Raw genomic sequence first — 14,135 nt, 5'->3', positions numbered from 1 at the left:
GGCCAGCGGGTAATTGGCGAGTCCAAATGTCGGTCATTTTGCGTTCCTGACATCAAATTACGCTTATAAACACAGCTTTCATGTTGATTGACGAGTATCCGACTGTCCCTAACGAAAAATTTCGAAGCGAAAGAATCGAAAAATCCTACGTCATGGGACATGGAAAATTTTTTCAACAATCGAGATGGTCACATAGATAATATCTCAAATACGAAAAACGAGTATACCTATTCGTTCCTGAATAACCAAGACAACATATTGACAGAGAAAAAGTTGATGCGATTATTGTTGGTACGTCAAAATGGTTGTCCACATTCTCAATCCCCCTCGAAAACCGGCCAGCGGGTAATTGGCGAGTCAAAATGTCGGTCATTTTGCGTTCCTGACATCAAATTACGCTTATAAACACAGCTTTCATGTTGATTGACGAGTATCCGACTGTCCCTAACGAAAAATTTCGAAGCGCAAGAATTGAAAAATCCTACGTCATGGGACATGGAAAATGTTTTCAACAATCGGGATCCTCACATAGATAATATCTCAAATACGAAAAACGAGTATACCTATTCGTTCCTGAATAACCAAGACAACATATTGACAGAGAAAAAGTTGATGTGATTATTGTTGGTACGTCAAAATGGTTGTCCACATTCTCAATCCCCCTCGAAAACCGGCCAGCGGGTAATTGGCGAGTCCAAATGTCGGTCATTTTGCGTTCCTGACATCAAATTACGCTTATAAACACAGCTTTCATGTTGATTGACGAGTATCCGACTGTCCCTAACGAAACCCCGCAGGGGGGAAAGGGGGGGGGCAACCCCCCCTGGACCACGGGCATGACGAACCCGCGGACCCTGAGTCCAACTGGGAGCCTCCCGACACGCTCGAACGCATTTGAAATACGATTGTGCTTCGTGTGCACTTCACTGGGGACCAAAAACCTCGAGATGGTTCTATCTCTACTAGCCGGACCACCAGTTGAGGTTGTACAGGGGTACTTGAAGTAAGGATAATGCCAAGTGCGTGGTGTGTGTTCCTAGTTGTTTTGATAATAATTCGATAATATTACCAAATATAAAGATGGAAACCGAACCATGGAAATCGGTACCTCGCTGAGTCCTAAATTCCATCAGATGTTCTTTTGACTGTAATGGCATCCGTTGTGAATTTGGGAAACGGACCATTGAGGGGCAGTAATGCGTGAGGTCCTACAAATCTGGGCTTAGGCCAGGGACCACCTCCCCGTGGTTCCCCGTGGGTGCAATTCCAGTCCTTTTCAATCAGAAGAGTGCTGTCATTGTAGCGAAGTGTCCCCCAGCTTGCTGGCAGATCTGGATTTTTCCAAGACCGGAGAAACTTGGCAGAGGGGTCACGTTTTCCGGAAACCATAACCCGGCAGGGTTGTTTCCTTATAGCGGCATTGAATGTCCCTAACGAAAAATTTCTAAGCGAAAGAATCGAAAAATCCTACGTCATGGGACATGGAAAATTTTTCAACAATCGAAATGGTCAAATAGATAATATCTCAAATACGAACAACGAGTATACCTATTCGTTCCTGAATAACCAAGACAACATATTGACAGAGAAAAAGTTGATACGATCATTGTTGGTACGGCAAAATCGTTGTCCCGATTCTCAATCCCCCTCGAAAACCGGCCAGCGGGTAATTGGCGAGTCAAAATGTCGGTCATTTTGCGTTCCTGACATAAAATTACGCTTATAAACACAGCTTTCATGTTGAGTGACGTGTATCCGACTTTCCCTAACGAAAAATTTCGAAGCGAAAGAATCGAAAAGAACCACGGATAGGACTTGGAAAATTTTTTCAACAATCGACATTTTCACATAGAGAATATCTCAAATACGAAAAACGAGTATACCAATGCGTTCCTGAAAAGCCTAGAAAGGATATTGACTAAATCAAAGTTGAAGCTATTATTGTTGGTACGTCAAAATGGTTGTCCACATTCTCAATCCCCCTCGAAAACCGGCCAGCGGGTAATTGGCGAGTCAAAATGTCGGTCATTTTGCGTTCCTGACATCAAATTACGCTTATAAACACAGCTTTCATGTTGAGTGACGTGTATCCGACTGTCCCTAACGAAAAATTTCGAAGCGAAAGAATCGAAAAGAACCACGGATGGGACTTGGAAAATTTTTTCAACAATCGACATTTTCACATAGAGAATATCTCGAATACGAAAAACGAGTATACCTATTCTTACCTGAAAAGCCTGGAAAGGATATTGAGTGAGAAAAAAAAAGTTGATGCGATTATTGTTGGTACGTCAAAATGGTTGTCCACATTCTCAATTCCCCTCGAAAACCGGCCAGTGGGTAATTGGCGAGTCAAAATGTCGGTCATTTTGCGTTCCTGACATCAAATTACGCTTATAAACATAGCTTTCATGTTGAGTGACGTGTATCCGACTGTCCCTAACGAAAAATTTCGAAGCGAAAGAATCGAAAAGAACCACGGATGGGACTTGGAAAATTTTTTCAACAATCGACATGGTCACATAGAGAATATCTCAAATACGAAAAACGAGTATACCTATGCGTTCCTGAAAAACCTAGAAAGGATATTGACTAAATAAAAGTTGAAGCTATTATTGTTGGTACGGCAAAATCGTTGTCCCGATTCTCAATCCCCCTCGAAAACCGGCCAGCGGGTAATTGGCGAGTCAAAATGTCGGTCATTTTGCGTTCCTGACATCAAATTACGCTTATAAACACAGCTTTCATGTTGAGTGACGTGTATCCGACTGTCCCTAACGAAAAATTTCGAAGCGAAAGAATCGAAAAGAACCACGGATGGGACTTGGAAAATTTTTTCAACAATCGACATTTTCACATAGAGAATATCTCAAATACGAAAAACGAGTATACCTATTCTTACCTGAAAAGCCTGGAAAGGGTATTGAGTGAGAAAAAAAAAGTTGATGCGATTATTGTTGGTACGTCAAAATGGTTGTCTACATTCTCAATTCCCCTCGAAAACCGGCCAGCGGGTAATTGGCGAGTCAAAATGTCGGTCATTTTGCTTTCCTGACATCAAATTACGCTTATAAACACAGCTTTCATGTTGAGTGACGTGTATCCGACCTTCCCTAACGAAAAATTTCGAAGCGAAAGAATCGAAAAGAACCACGGATGGGACTTGGAAAATTTTTTCAACAATCGACATGGTCACATAGAGAATATCTCAAATACGAAAAACGAGTATACCTATGCGTTCCTGAAAAACCTAGAAAGGATATTGACTAAATAAAAGTTGAAGCTATTATTGTTGGTACGTCAAAATGGTTGTCCACATTCTCAATCCCCCTCGAAAACCGGCCAGCGGGTAATTGGCGAGTCAAAATGTCGGTCATTTTGCGTTCCTGACATCAAATTACGCTTATAAACACAGCTTTCATGTTGAGTGACGTGTATCCGACTGTCCCTAACGAAAAATTTCGAAGCGCAAGAATTGAAAAATCCTACGTCATGGGACATGGAAAATGTTTTCAACAATCGGGATCCTCACATAGATAATATCTCAAATACGAAAAACGAGTATACCTATTCGTTCCTGAATAACCAAGACAACATATTGACAGGGAAAAAGTTGATGTGATTATTGTTGGTACGTCAAAATGGTTGTCCACATTCTCAATCCCCCTCGAAAACCGGCCAGCGGGTAATTGGCGAGTCCAAATGTCGGTCATTTTGCGTTCCTGACATCAAATTACGCTTATAAACACAGCTTTCATGTTGATTGACGAGTATCCGACTGTCCCTAACGAAACCCCGCAGGGGGGAAAGGGGGGCGGGGCAACCCCCCCTGGACCACGGGCATGACGAACCCGCGGACCCTGAGTCCAACTGGGAGCCTCCCGACACGCTCGAACGCATTTGAAATACGATTGTGCTTCGTGTGCACTTCACTGGGGACCAAAAACCTCGAGATGGTTCTATCTCTACTAGCCGGACCACCAGTTGAGGTTGTACAGGGGTACTTGAAGTAAGGATAATGCCAAGTGCGTGGTGTGTGTTCCTAGTTGTTTTGATAATAATTCGATAATATTACCAAATATAAAGATGGAAACCGAACCATGGAAATCGGTACCTCGCTGAGTCCTAAATTCCATCAGATGTTCTTTTGACTGTAATGGCATCCGTTGTGAATTTGGGAAACGGACCATTGAGGGGCAGTAATGCGTGAGGTCCTACAAATCTGGGCTTAGGCCAGGGACCACCTCCCCGTGGTTCCCCGTGGGTGCAATTCCAGTCCTTTTCAATCAGAAGAGTGCTGTCATTGTAGCGAAGTGTCCCCCAGCTTGCTGGCAGATCTGGATTTTTCGAAGACCGGAGAAACTTGGCAGAGGGGTCACGTTTTCCGGAAACCATAACCCGGCAGGGTTGTTTCCTTATAGCGGCATTGAATGTCCCTAACGAAAAATTTCTAAGCGAAAGAATCGAAAAATCCTACGTCATGGGACATGGAAAATTTTTCAACAATCGAAATGGTCAAATAGATAATATCTCAAATACGAACAACGAGTATACCTATTCGTTCCTGAATAACCAAGACAACATATTGACAGAGAAAAAGTTGATACGATCATTGTTGGTACGGCAAAATCGTTGTCCCGATTCTCAATCCCCCTCGAAAACCGGCCAGCGGGTAATTGGCGAGTCAAAATGTCGGTCATTTTGCGTTCCTGACATCAAATTACGCTTATAAACACAGCTTTCATGTTGAGTGACGTGTATCCGACTTTCCCTAACGAAAAATTTCGAAGCGAAAGAATCGAAAAGAACCACGGATGGGACTTGGAAAATTTTTTCAACAATCGACATTTTCACATAGAGAATATCTCGAATACGAAAAACGAGTATACCTATTCTTACCTGAAAAGCCTGGAAAGGATATTGAGTGAGAAAAAAAAAGTTGATGCGATTATTGTTGGTACGTCAAAATGGTTGTCCACATTCTCAATTCCCCTCGAAAACCGGCCAGCGGGTAATTGGCGAGTCAAAATGTCGGTCATTTTGCGTTCCTGACATCAAATTACGCTTATAAACATAGCTTTCATGTTGAGTGACGTGTATCCGACTGTCCCTAACGAAAAATTTCGAAGCGAAAGAATCGAAAAGAACCACGGATGGGACTTGGAAAATTTTTTCAACAATCGACATGGTCACATAGAGAATATCTCAAATACGAAAAACGAGTATACCTATGCGTTCCTGAAAAACCTAGAAAGGATATTGACTAAATAAAAGTTGAAGCTATTATTGTTGGTACGGCAAAATCGTTGTCCCGATTCTCAATCCCCCTCGAAAACCGGCCAGCGGGTAATTGGCGAGTCAAAATGTCGGTCATTTTGCGTTCCTGACATCAAATTACGCTTATAAACACAGCTTTCATGTTGAGTGACGTGTATCCGACTGTCCCTAACGAAAAATTTCGAAGCGAAAGAATCGAAAAGAACCACGGATGGGACTTGGAAAATTTTTTCAACAATCGACATTTTCACATAGAGAATATCTCAAATACGAAAAACGAGTATACCTATTCTTACCTGAAAAGCCTGGAAAGGGTATTGAGTGAGAAAAAAAAAGTTGATGCGATTATTGTTGGTACGTCAAAATGGTTGTCTACATTCTCAATTCCCCTCGAAAACCGGCCAGCGGGTAATTGGCGAGTCAAAATGTCGGTCATTTTGCTTTCCTGACATCAAATTACGCTTATAAACACAGCTTTCATGTTGAGTGACGTGTATCCGACCTTCCCTAACGAAAAATTTCGAAGCGAAAGAATCGAAAAGAACCACGGATGGGACTTGGAAAATTTTTTCAACAATCGACATGGTCACATAGAGAATATCTCAAATACGAAAAACGAGTATACCTATGCGTTCCTGAAAAACCTAGAAAGGATATTGACTAAATAAAAGTTGAAGCTATTATTGTTGGTACGTCAAAATGGTTGTCCACATTCTCAATCCCCCTCGAAAACCGGCCAGCGGGTAATTGGCGAGTCAAAATGTCGGTCATTTTGCGTTCCTGACATCAAATTACGCTTATAAACACAGCTTTCATGTTGAGTGACGTGTATCCGACTGTCCCTAACGAAAAATTTCGAAGCGCAAGAATTGAAAAATCCTACGTCATGGGACATGGAAAATGTTTTCAACAATCGGGATCCTCACATAGATAATATCTCAAATACGAAAAACGAGTATACCTATTCGTTCCTGAATAACCAAGACAACATATTGACAGGGAAAAAGTTGATGTGATTATTGTTGGTACGTCAAAATGGTTGTCCACATTCTCAATCCCCCTCGAAAACCGGCCAGCGGGTAATTGGCGAGTCCAAATGTCGGTCATTTTGCGTTCCTGACATCAAATTACGCTTATAAACACAGCTTTCATGTTGATTGACGAGTATCCGACTGTCCCTAACGAAAAATTTCGAAGCGAAAGAATCGAAAAATCCTACGTCATGGGACATGGAAAATTTTTTCAACAATCGAGATGGTCACATAGATAATATCTCAAATACGAAAAACGAGTATACCTATTCGTTCCTGAATAACCAAGACAACATATTGACAGAGAAAAAGTTGATGCGATTATTGTTGGTACGTCAAAATGGTTGTCCACATTCTCAATCCCCCTCGAAAACCGGCCAGCGGGTAATTGGCGAGTCAAAATGTCGGTCATTTTGCGTTCCTGACATCAAATTACGCTTATAAACACAGCTTTCATGTTGATTGACGAGTATCCGACTGTCCCTAACGAAAAATTTCGAAGCGCAAGAATTGAAAAATCCTACGTCATGGGACATGGAAAATGTTTTCAACAATCGGGATCCTCACATAGATAATATCTCAAATACGAAAAACGAGTATACCTATTCGTTCCTGAATAACCAAGACAACATATTGACAGAGAAAAAGTTGATGTGATTATTGTTGGTACGTCAAAATGGTTGTCCACATTCTCAATCCCCCTCGAAAACCGGCCAGCGGGTAATTGGCGAGTCCAAATGTCGGTCATTTTGCGTTCCTGACATCAAATTACGCTTATAAACACAGCTTTCATGTTGATTGACGAGTATCCGACTGTCCCTAACGAAACCCCGCAGGGGGGAAAGGGGGGGGGCAACCCCCCCTGGACCACGGGCATGACGAACCCGCGGACCCTGAGTCCAACTGGGAGCCTCCCGACACGCTCGAACGCATTTGAAATACGATTGTGCTTCGTGTGCACTTCACTGGGGACCAAAAACCTCGAGATGGTTCTATCTCTACTAGCCGGACCACCAGTTGAGGTTGTACAGGGGTACTTGAAGTAAGGATAATGCCAAGTGCGTGGTGTGTGTTCCTAGTTGTTTTGATAATAATTCGATAATATTACCAAATATAAAGATGGAAACCGAACCATGGAAATCGGTACCTCGCTGAGTCCTAAATTCCATCAGATGTTCTTTTGACTGTAATGGCATCCGTTGTGAATTTGGGAAACGGACCATTGAGGGGCAGTAATGCGTGAGGTCCTACAAATCTGGGCTTAGGCCAGGGACCACCTCCCCGTGGTTCCCCGTGGGTGCAATTCCAGTCCTTTTCAATCAGAAGAGTGCTGTCATTGTAGCGAAGTGTCCCCCAGCTTGCTGGCAGATCTGGATTTTTCCAAGACCGGAGAAACTTGGCAGAGGGGTCACGTTTTCCGGAAACCATAACCCGGCAGGGTTGTTTCCTTATAGCGGCATTGAATGTCCCTAACGAAAAATTTCTAAGCGAAAGAATCGAAAAATCCTACGTCATGGGACATGGAAAATTTTTCAACAATCGAAATGGTCAAATAGATAATATCTCAAATACGAACAACGAGTATACCTATTCGTTCCTGAATAACCAAGACAACATATTGACAGAGAAAAAGTTGATACGATCATTGTTGGTACGGCAAAATCGTTGTCCCGATTCTCAATCCCCCTCGAAAACCGGCCAGCGGGTAATTGGCGAGTCAAAATGTCGATCATTTTGCGTTCCTGACATCAAATTACGCTTATAAACACAGCTTTCATGTTGAGTGACGTGTATCCGACTTTCCCTAACGAAAAATTTCGAAGCGAAAGAATCGAAAAGAACCACGGATAGGACTTGGAAAATTTTTTCAACAATCGACATTTTCACATAGAGAATATCTCAAATACGAAAAACGAGTATACCAATGCGTTCCTGAAAAGCCTAGAAAGGATATTGACTAAATCAAAGTTGAAGCTATTATTGTTGGTACGTCAAAATGGTTGTCCACATTCTCAATCCCCCTCGAAAACCGGCCAGCGGGTAATTGGCGAGTCAAAATGTCGGTCATTTTGCGTTCCTGACATCAAATTACGCTTATAAACACAGCTTTCATGTTGAGTGACGTGTATCCGACTGTCCCTAACGAAAAATTTCGAAGCGAAAGAATCGAAAAGAACCACGGATGGGACTTGGAAAATTTTTTCAACAATCGACATTTTCACATAGAGAATATCTCGAATACGAAAAACGAGTATACCTATTCTTACCTGAAAAGCCTGGAAAGGATATTGAGTGAGAAAAAAAAAGTTGATGCGATTATTGTTGGTACGTCAAAATGGTTGTCCACATTCTCAATTCCCCTCGAAAACCGGCCAGTGGGTAATTGGCGAGTCAAAATGTCGGTCATTTTGCGTTCCTGACATCAAATTACGCTTATAAACATAGCTTTCATGTTGAGTGACGTGTATCCGACTGTCCCTAACGAAAAATTTCGAAGCGAAAGAATCGAAAAGAACCACGGATGGGACTTGGAAAATTTTTTCAACAATCGACATGGTCACATAGAGAATATCTCAAATACGAAAAACGAGTATACCTATGCGTTCCTGAAAAACCTAGAAAGGATATTGACTAAATAAAAGTTGAAGCTATTATTGTTGGTACGTCAAAATGGTTGTCCACATTCTCAATCCCCCTCGAAAACCGGCCAGCGGGTAATTGGCGAGTCAAAATGTCGGTCATTTTGCGTTCCTGACATCAAATTACGCTTATAAACACAGCTTTCATGTTGAGTGACGTGTATCCGACTGTCCCTAACGAAAAATTTCGAAGCGCAAGAATTGAAAAATCCTACGTCATGGGACATGGAAAATGTTTTCAACAATCGGGATCCTCACATAGATAATATCTCAAATACGAAAAACGAGTATACCTATTCGTTCCTGAATAACCAAGACAACATATTGACAGGGAAAAAGTTGATGTGATTATTGTTGGTACGTCAAAATGGTTGTCCACATTCTCAATCCCCCTCGAAAACCGGCCAGCGGGTAATTGGCGAGTCCAAATGTCGGTCATTTTGCGTTCCTGACATCAAATTACGCTTATAAACACAGCTTTCATGTTGATTGACGAGTATCCGACTGTCCCTAACGAAAAATTTCGAAGCGAAAGAATCGAAAAATCCTACGTCATGGGACATGGAAAATTTTTTCAACAATCGAGATGGTCACATAGATAATATCTCAAATACGAAAAACGAGTATACCTATTCGTTCCTGAATAACCAAGACAACATATTGACAGAGAAAAAGTTGATGCGATTATTGTTGGTACGTCAAAATGGTTGTCCACATTCTCAATCCCCCTCGAAAACCGGCCAGCGGGTAATTGGCGAGTCAAAATGTCGGTCATTTTGCGTTCCTGACATCAAATTACGCTTATAAACACAGCTTTCATGTTGATTGACGAGTATCCGACTGTCCCTAACGAAAAATTTCGAAGCGCAAGAATTGAAAAATCCTACGTCATGGGACATGGAAAATGTTTTCAACAATCGGGATCCTCACATAGATAATATCTCAAATACGAAAAACGAGTATACCTATTCGTTCCTGAATAACCAAGACAACATATTGACAGAGAAAAAGTTGATGTGATTATTGTTGGTACGTCAAAATGGTTGTCCACATTCTCAATCCCCCTCGAAAACCGGCCAGCGGGTAATTGGCGAGTCCAAATGTCGGTCATTTTGCGTTCCTGACATCAAATTACGCTTATAAACACAGCTTTCATGTTGATTGACGAGTATCCGACTGTCCCTAACGAAACCCCGCAGGGGGGAAAGGGGGGGGGCAACCCCCCCTGGACCACGGGCATGACGAACCCGCGGACCCTGAGTCCAACTGGGAGCCTCCCGACACGCTCGAACGCATTTGAAATACGATTGTGCTTCGTGTGCACTTCACTGGGGACCAAAAACCTCGAGATGGTTCTATCTCTACTAGCCGGACCACCAGTTGAGGTTGTACAGGGGTACTTGAAGTAAGGATAATGCCAAGTGCGTGGTGTGTGTTCCTAGTTGTTTTGATAATAATTCGATAATATTACCAAATATAAAGATGGAAACCGAACCATGGAAATCGGTACCTCGCTGAGTCCTAAATTCCATCAGATGTTCTTTTGACTGTAATGGCATCCGTTGTGAATTTGGGAAACGGACCATTGAGGGGCAGTAATGCGTGAGGTCCTACAAATCTGGGCTTAGGCCAGGGACCACCTCCCCGTGGTTCCCCGTGGGTGCAATTCCAGTCCTTTTCAATCAGAAGAGTGCTGTCATTGTAGCGAAGTGTCCCCCAGCTTGCTGGCAGATCTGGATTTTTCCAAGACCGGAGAAACTTGGCAGAGGGGTCACGTTTTCCGGAAACCATAACCCGGCAGGGTTGTTTCCTTATAGCGGCATTGAATGTCCCTAACGAAAAATTTCTAAGCGAAAGAATCGAAAAATCCTACGTCATGGGACATGGAAAATTTTTCAACAATCGAAATGGTCAAATAGATAATATCTCAAATACGAACAACGAGTATACCTATTCGTTCCTGAATAACCAAGACAACATATTGACAGAGAAAAAGTTGATACGATCATTGTTGGTACGGCAAAATCGTTGTCCCGATTCTCAATCCCCCTCGAAAACCGGCCAGCGGGTAATTGGCGAGTCAAAATGTCGGTCATTTTGCGTTCCTGACATCAAATTACGCTTATAAACACAGCTTTCATGTTGAGTGACGTGTATCCGACTTTCCCTAACGAAAAATTTCGAAGCGAAAGAATCGAAAAGAACCACGGATAGGACTTGGAAAATTTTTTCAACAATCGACATTTTCACATAGAGAATATCTCAAATACGAAAAACGAGTATACCAATGCGTTCCTGAAAAGCCTAGAAAGGATATTGACTAAATCAAAGTTGAAGCTATTATTGTTGGTACGTCAGTATGGTTGTCCACATTCTCAATCCCCCTCGAAAACCGGCCAGCGGGTAATTGGCGAGTCAAAATGTCGGTCATTTTGCGTTCCTGACATCAAATTACGCTTATAAACACAGCTTTCATGTTGAGTGACGTGTATCCGACTGTCCCTAACGAAAAATTTCGAAGCGAAAGAATCGAAAAGAACCACGGATGGGACTTGGAAAATTTTTTCAACAATCGACATTTTCACATAGAGAATATCTCGAATACGAAAAACGAGTATACCTATTCTTACCTGAAAAGCCTGGAAAGGATATTGAGTGAGAAAAAAAAAGTTGATGCGATTATTGTTGGTACGTCAAAATGGTTGTCCACATTCTCAATTCCCCTCGAAAACCGGCCAGCGGGTAATTGGCGAGTCAAAATGTCGGTCATTTTGCGTTCCTGACATCAAATTACGCTTATAAACATAGCTTTCATGTTGAGTGACGTGTATCCGACTGTCCCTAACGAAAAATTTCGAAGCGAAAGAATCGAAAAGAACCACGGATGGGACTTGGAAAATTTTTTCAACAATCGACATGGTCACATAGAGAATATCTCACATACGAAAAACGAGTATACCTATGCGTTCCTGAAAAACCTAGAAAGGATATTGACTAAATAAAAGTTGAAGCTATTAATGTTGGTACGGCAAAATCGTTGTCCCGATTCTCAATCCCCCTCGAAAACCGGCCAGCGGGTAATTGGCGAGTCAAAATGTCGGTCATTTTGCGTTCCTGACATCAAATTACGCTTATAAACACAGCTTTCATGTTGAGTGACGTGTATCCGACTGTCCCTAACGAAAAATTTCGAAGCGAAAGAATCGAAAAGAACCACGGATGGGACTTGGAAAATTTTTTCAACAATCGACATTTTCACATAGAGAATATCTCAAATACGAAAAACGAGTATACCTATTCTTACCTGAAAAGCCTGGAAAGGGTATTGAGTGAGAAAAAAAAAGTTGATGCGATTATTGTTGGTACGTCAAAATGGTTGTCTACATTCTCAATTCCCCTCGAAAACCGGCCAGCGGGTAATTGGCGAGTCAAAATGTCGGTCATTTTGCTTTCCTGACATCAAATTACGCTTATAAACACAGCTTTCATGTTGAGTGACGTGTATCCGACCTTCCCTAACGAAAAATTTCGAAGCGAAAGAATCGAAAAGAACCACGGATGGGACTTGGAAAATTTTTTCAACAATCGACATGGTCACATAGAGAATATCTCAAATACGAAAAACGAGTATACCTATGCGTTCCTGAAAAACCTAGAAAGGATATTGACTAAATAAAAGTTGAAGCTATTATTGTTGGTACGTCAAAATGGTTGTCCACATACTCAATCCCCCTCGAAAACCGGCCAGCGGGTAATTGGCGAGTCCAAATGTCGGTCATTTTGCGTTCCTGACATCAAATTACGCTTATAAACACAGCTTTCATGTTGATTGACGAGTATCCGACTGTCCCTAACGAAAAATTTCGAAGCGAAAGAATCGAAAAATCCTACGTCATGGGACATGGAAAATTTTTTCAACAATCGAGATGGTCACATAGATAATATCTCAAATACGAAAAACGAGTATACCTATTCGTTCCTAAATAACCAAGACAACATATTGACAGAGAAAAAGTTGATGCGATTATTGTTGGTACGTCAAAATGGTTGTCCACATTCTCAATCCCCGTCGAAAACCGGCCAGCGGGTAATTGGCGAGTCAAAATGTCGGTCATTTTGCGTTCCTGACATCAAATTACGCTTATAAACACAGCTTTCATGTTGATTGACGAGTATCCGACTGTCCCTAACGAAAAATTTCGAAGCGCAAGAATTGAAAAATCCTACGTCATGGGACATGGAAAATGTTTTCAACAATCGGGATCCTCACATAGATAATATCTCAAATACGAAAAACGAGTATACCTATTCGTTCCTGAATAACCAAGACAACATATTGACAGAGAAAAAGTTGATGTGATTATTGTTGGTACGTCAAAATGGTTGTCCACATTCTCAATCCCCCTCGAAAACCGGCCAGCGGGTAATTGGCGAGTCCAAATGTCGGTCATTTTGCGTTCCTGACATCAAATTACGCTTATAAACACAGCTTTCATGTTGATTGACGAGTATCCGACTGTCCCTAACGAAAAATTTCTAAGCGAAAGAATCGAAAAATCCTACGTCATGGGACATGGAAAATTTTTCAACAATCGAAATGGTCAAATAGATAATATCTCAAATACGAACAACGAGTATACCTATTCGTTCCTGAATAACCAAGACAACATATTGACAGAGAAAAAGTTGATACGATCATTGTTGGTACGGCAAAATCGTTGTCCCGATTCTCAATCCCCCTCGAAAACCGGCCAGCTGGTAATTGGCGAGTCAAAATGTCGGTCATTTTGCGTTCCTGACATCAAATTACGCTTATAAACACAGCTTTCATGTTGAGTGACGTGTATCCGACTTTCCCTAACGAAAAATTTCGAAGCGAAAGAATCGAAAAGAACCACGGATAGGACTTGGAAAATTTTTTCAACAATCGACATTTTCACATAGAGAATATCTCAAATACGAAAAACGAGTATACCAATGCGTTCCTGAAAAGCCTAGAAAGGATATTGACTAAATCAAAGTTGAAGCTATTATTGTTGGTACGTCAAAATGGTTGTCCACATTCTCAATCCCCCTCGAAAACCGGCCAGCGGGTAATTGGCGAGTCAAAATGTCGGTCATTTTGCGTTCCTGACATCAAATTACGCTTATAAAAACAGCTTTCATGTTGAGTGACGGCTATCCGGCT

The sequence above is a fragment of the Diachasmimorpha longicaudata genome, unplaced genomic scaffold (assembly GCF_034640455.1).
Source record: "Diachasmimorpha longicaudata isolate KC_UGA_2023 unplaced genomic scaffold, iyDiaLong2 ctg00000086.1, whole genome shotgun sequence".
Taxonomy (NCBI): Eukaryota; Metazoa; Arthropoda; class Insecta; order Hymenoptera; family Braconidae; genus Diachasmimorpha; species Diachasmimorpha longicaudata.
The sequence above is the reverse complement of the archived record's forward strand: the minus strand, read 5'-3'. Positions refer to the sequence as shown.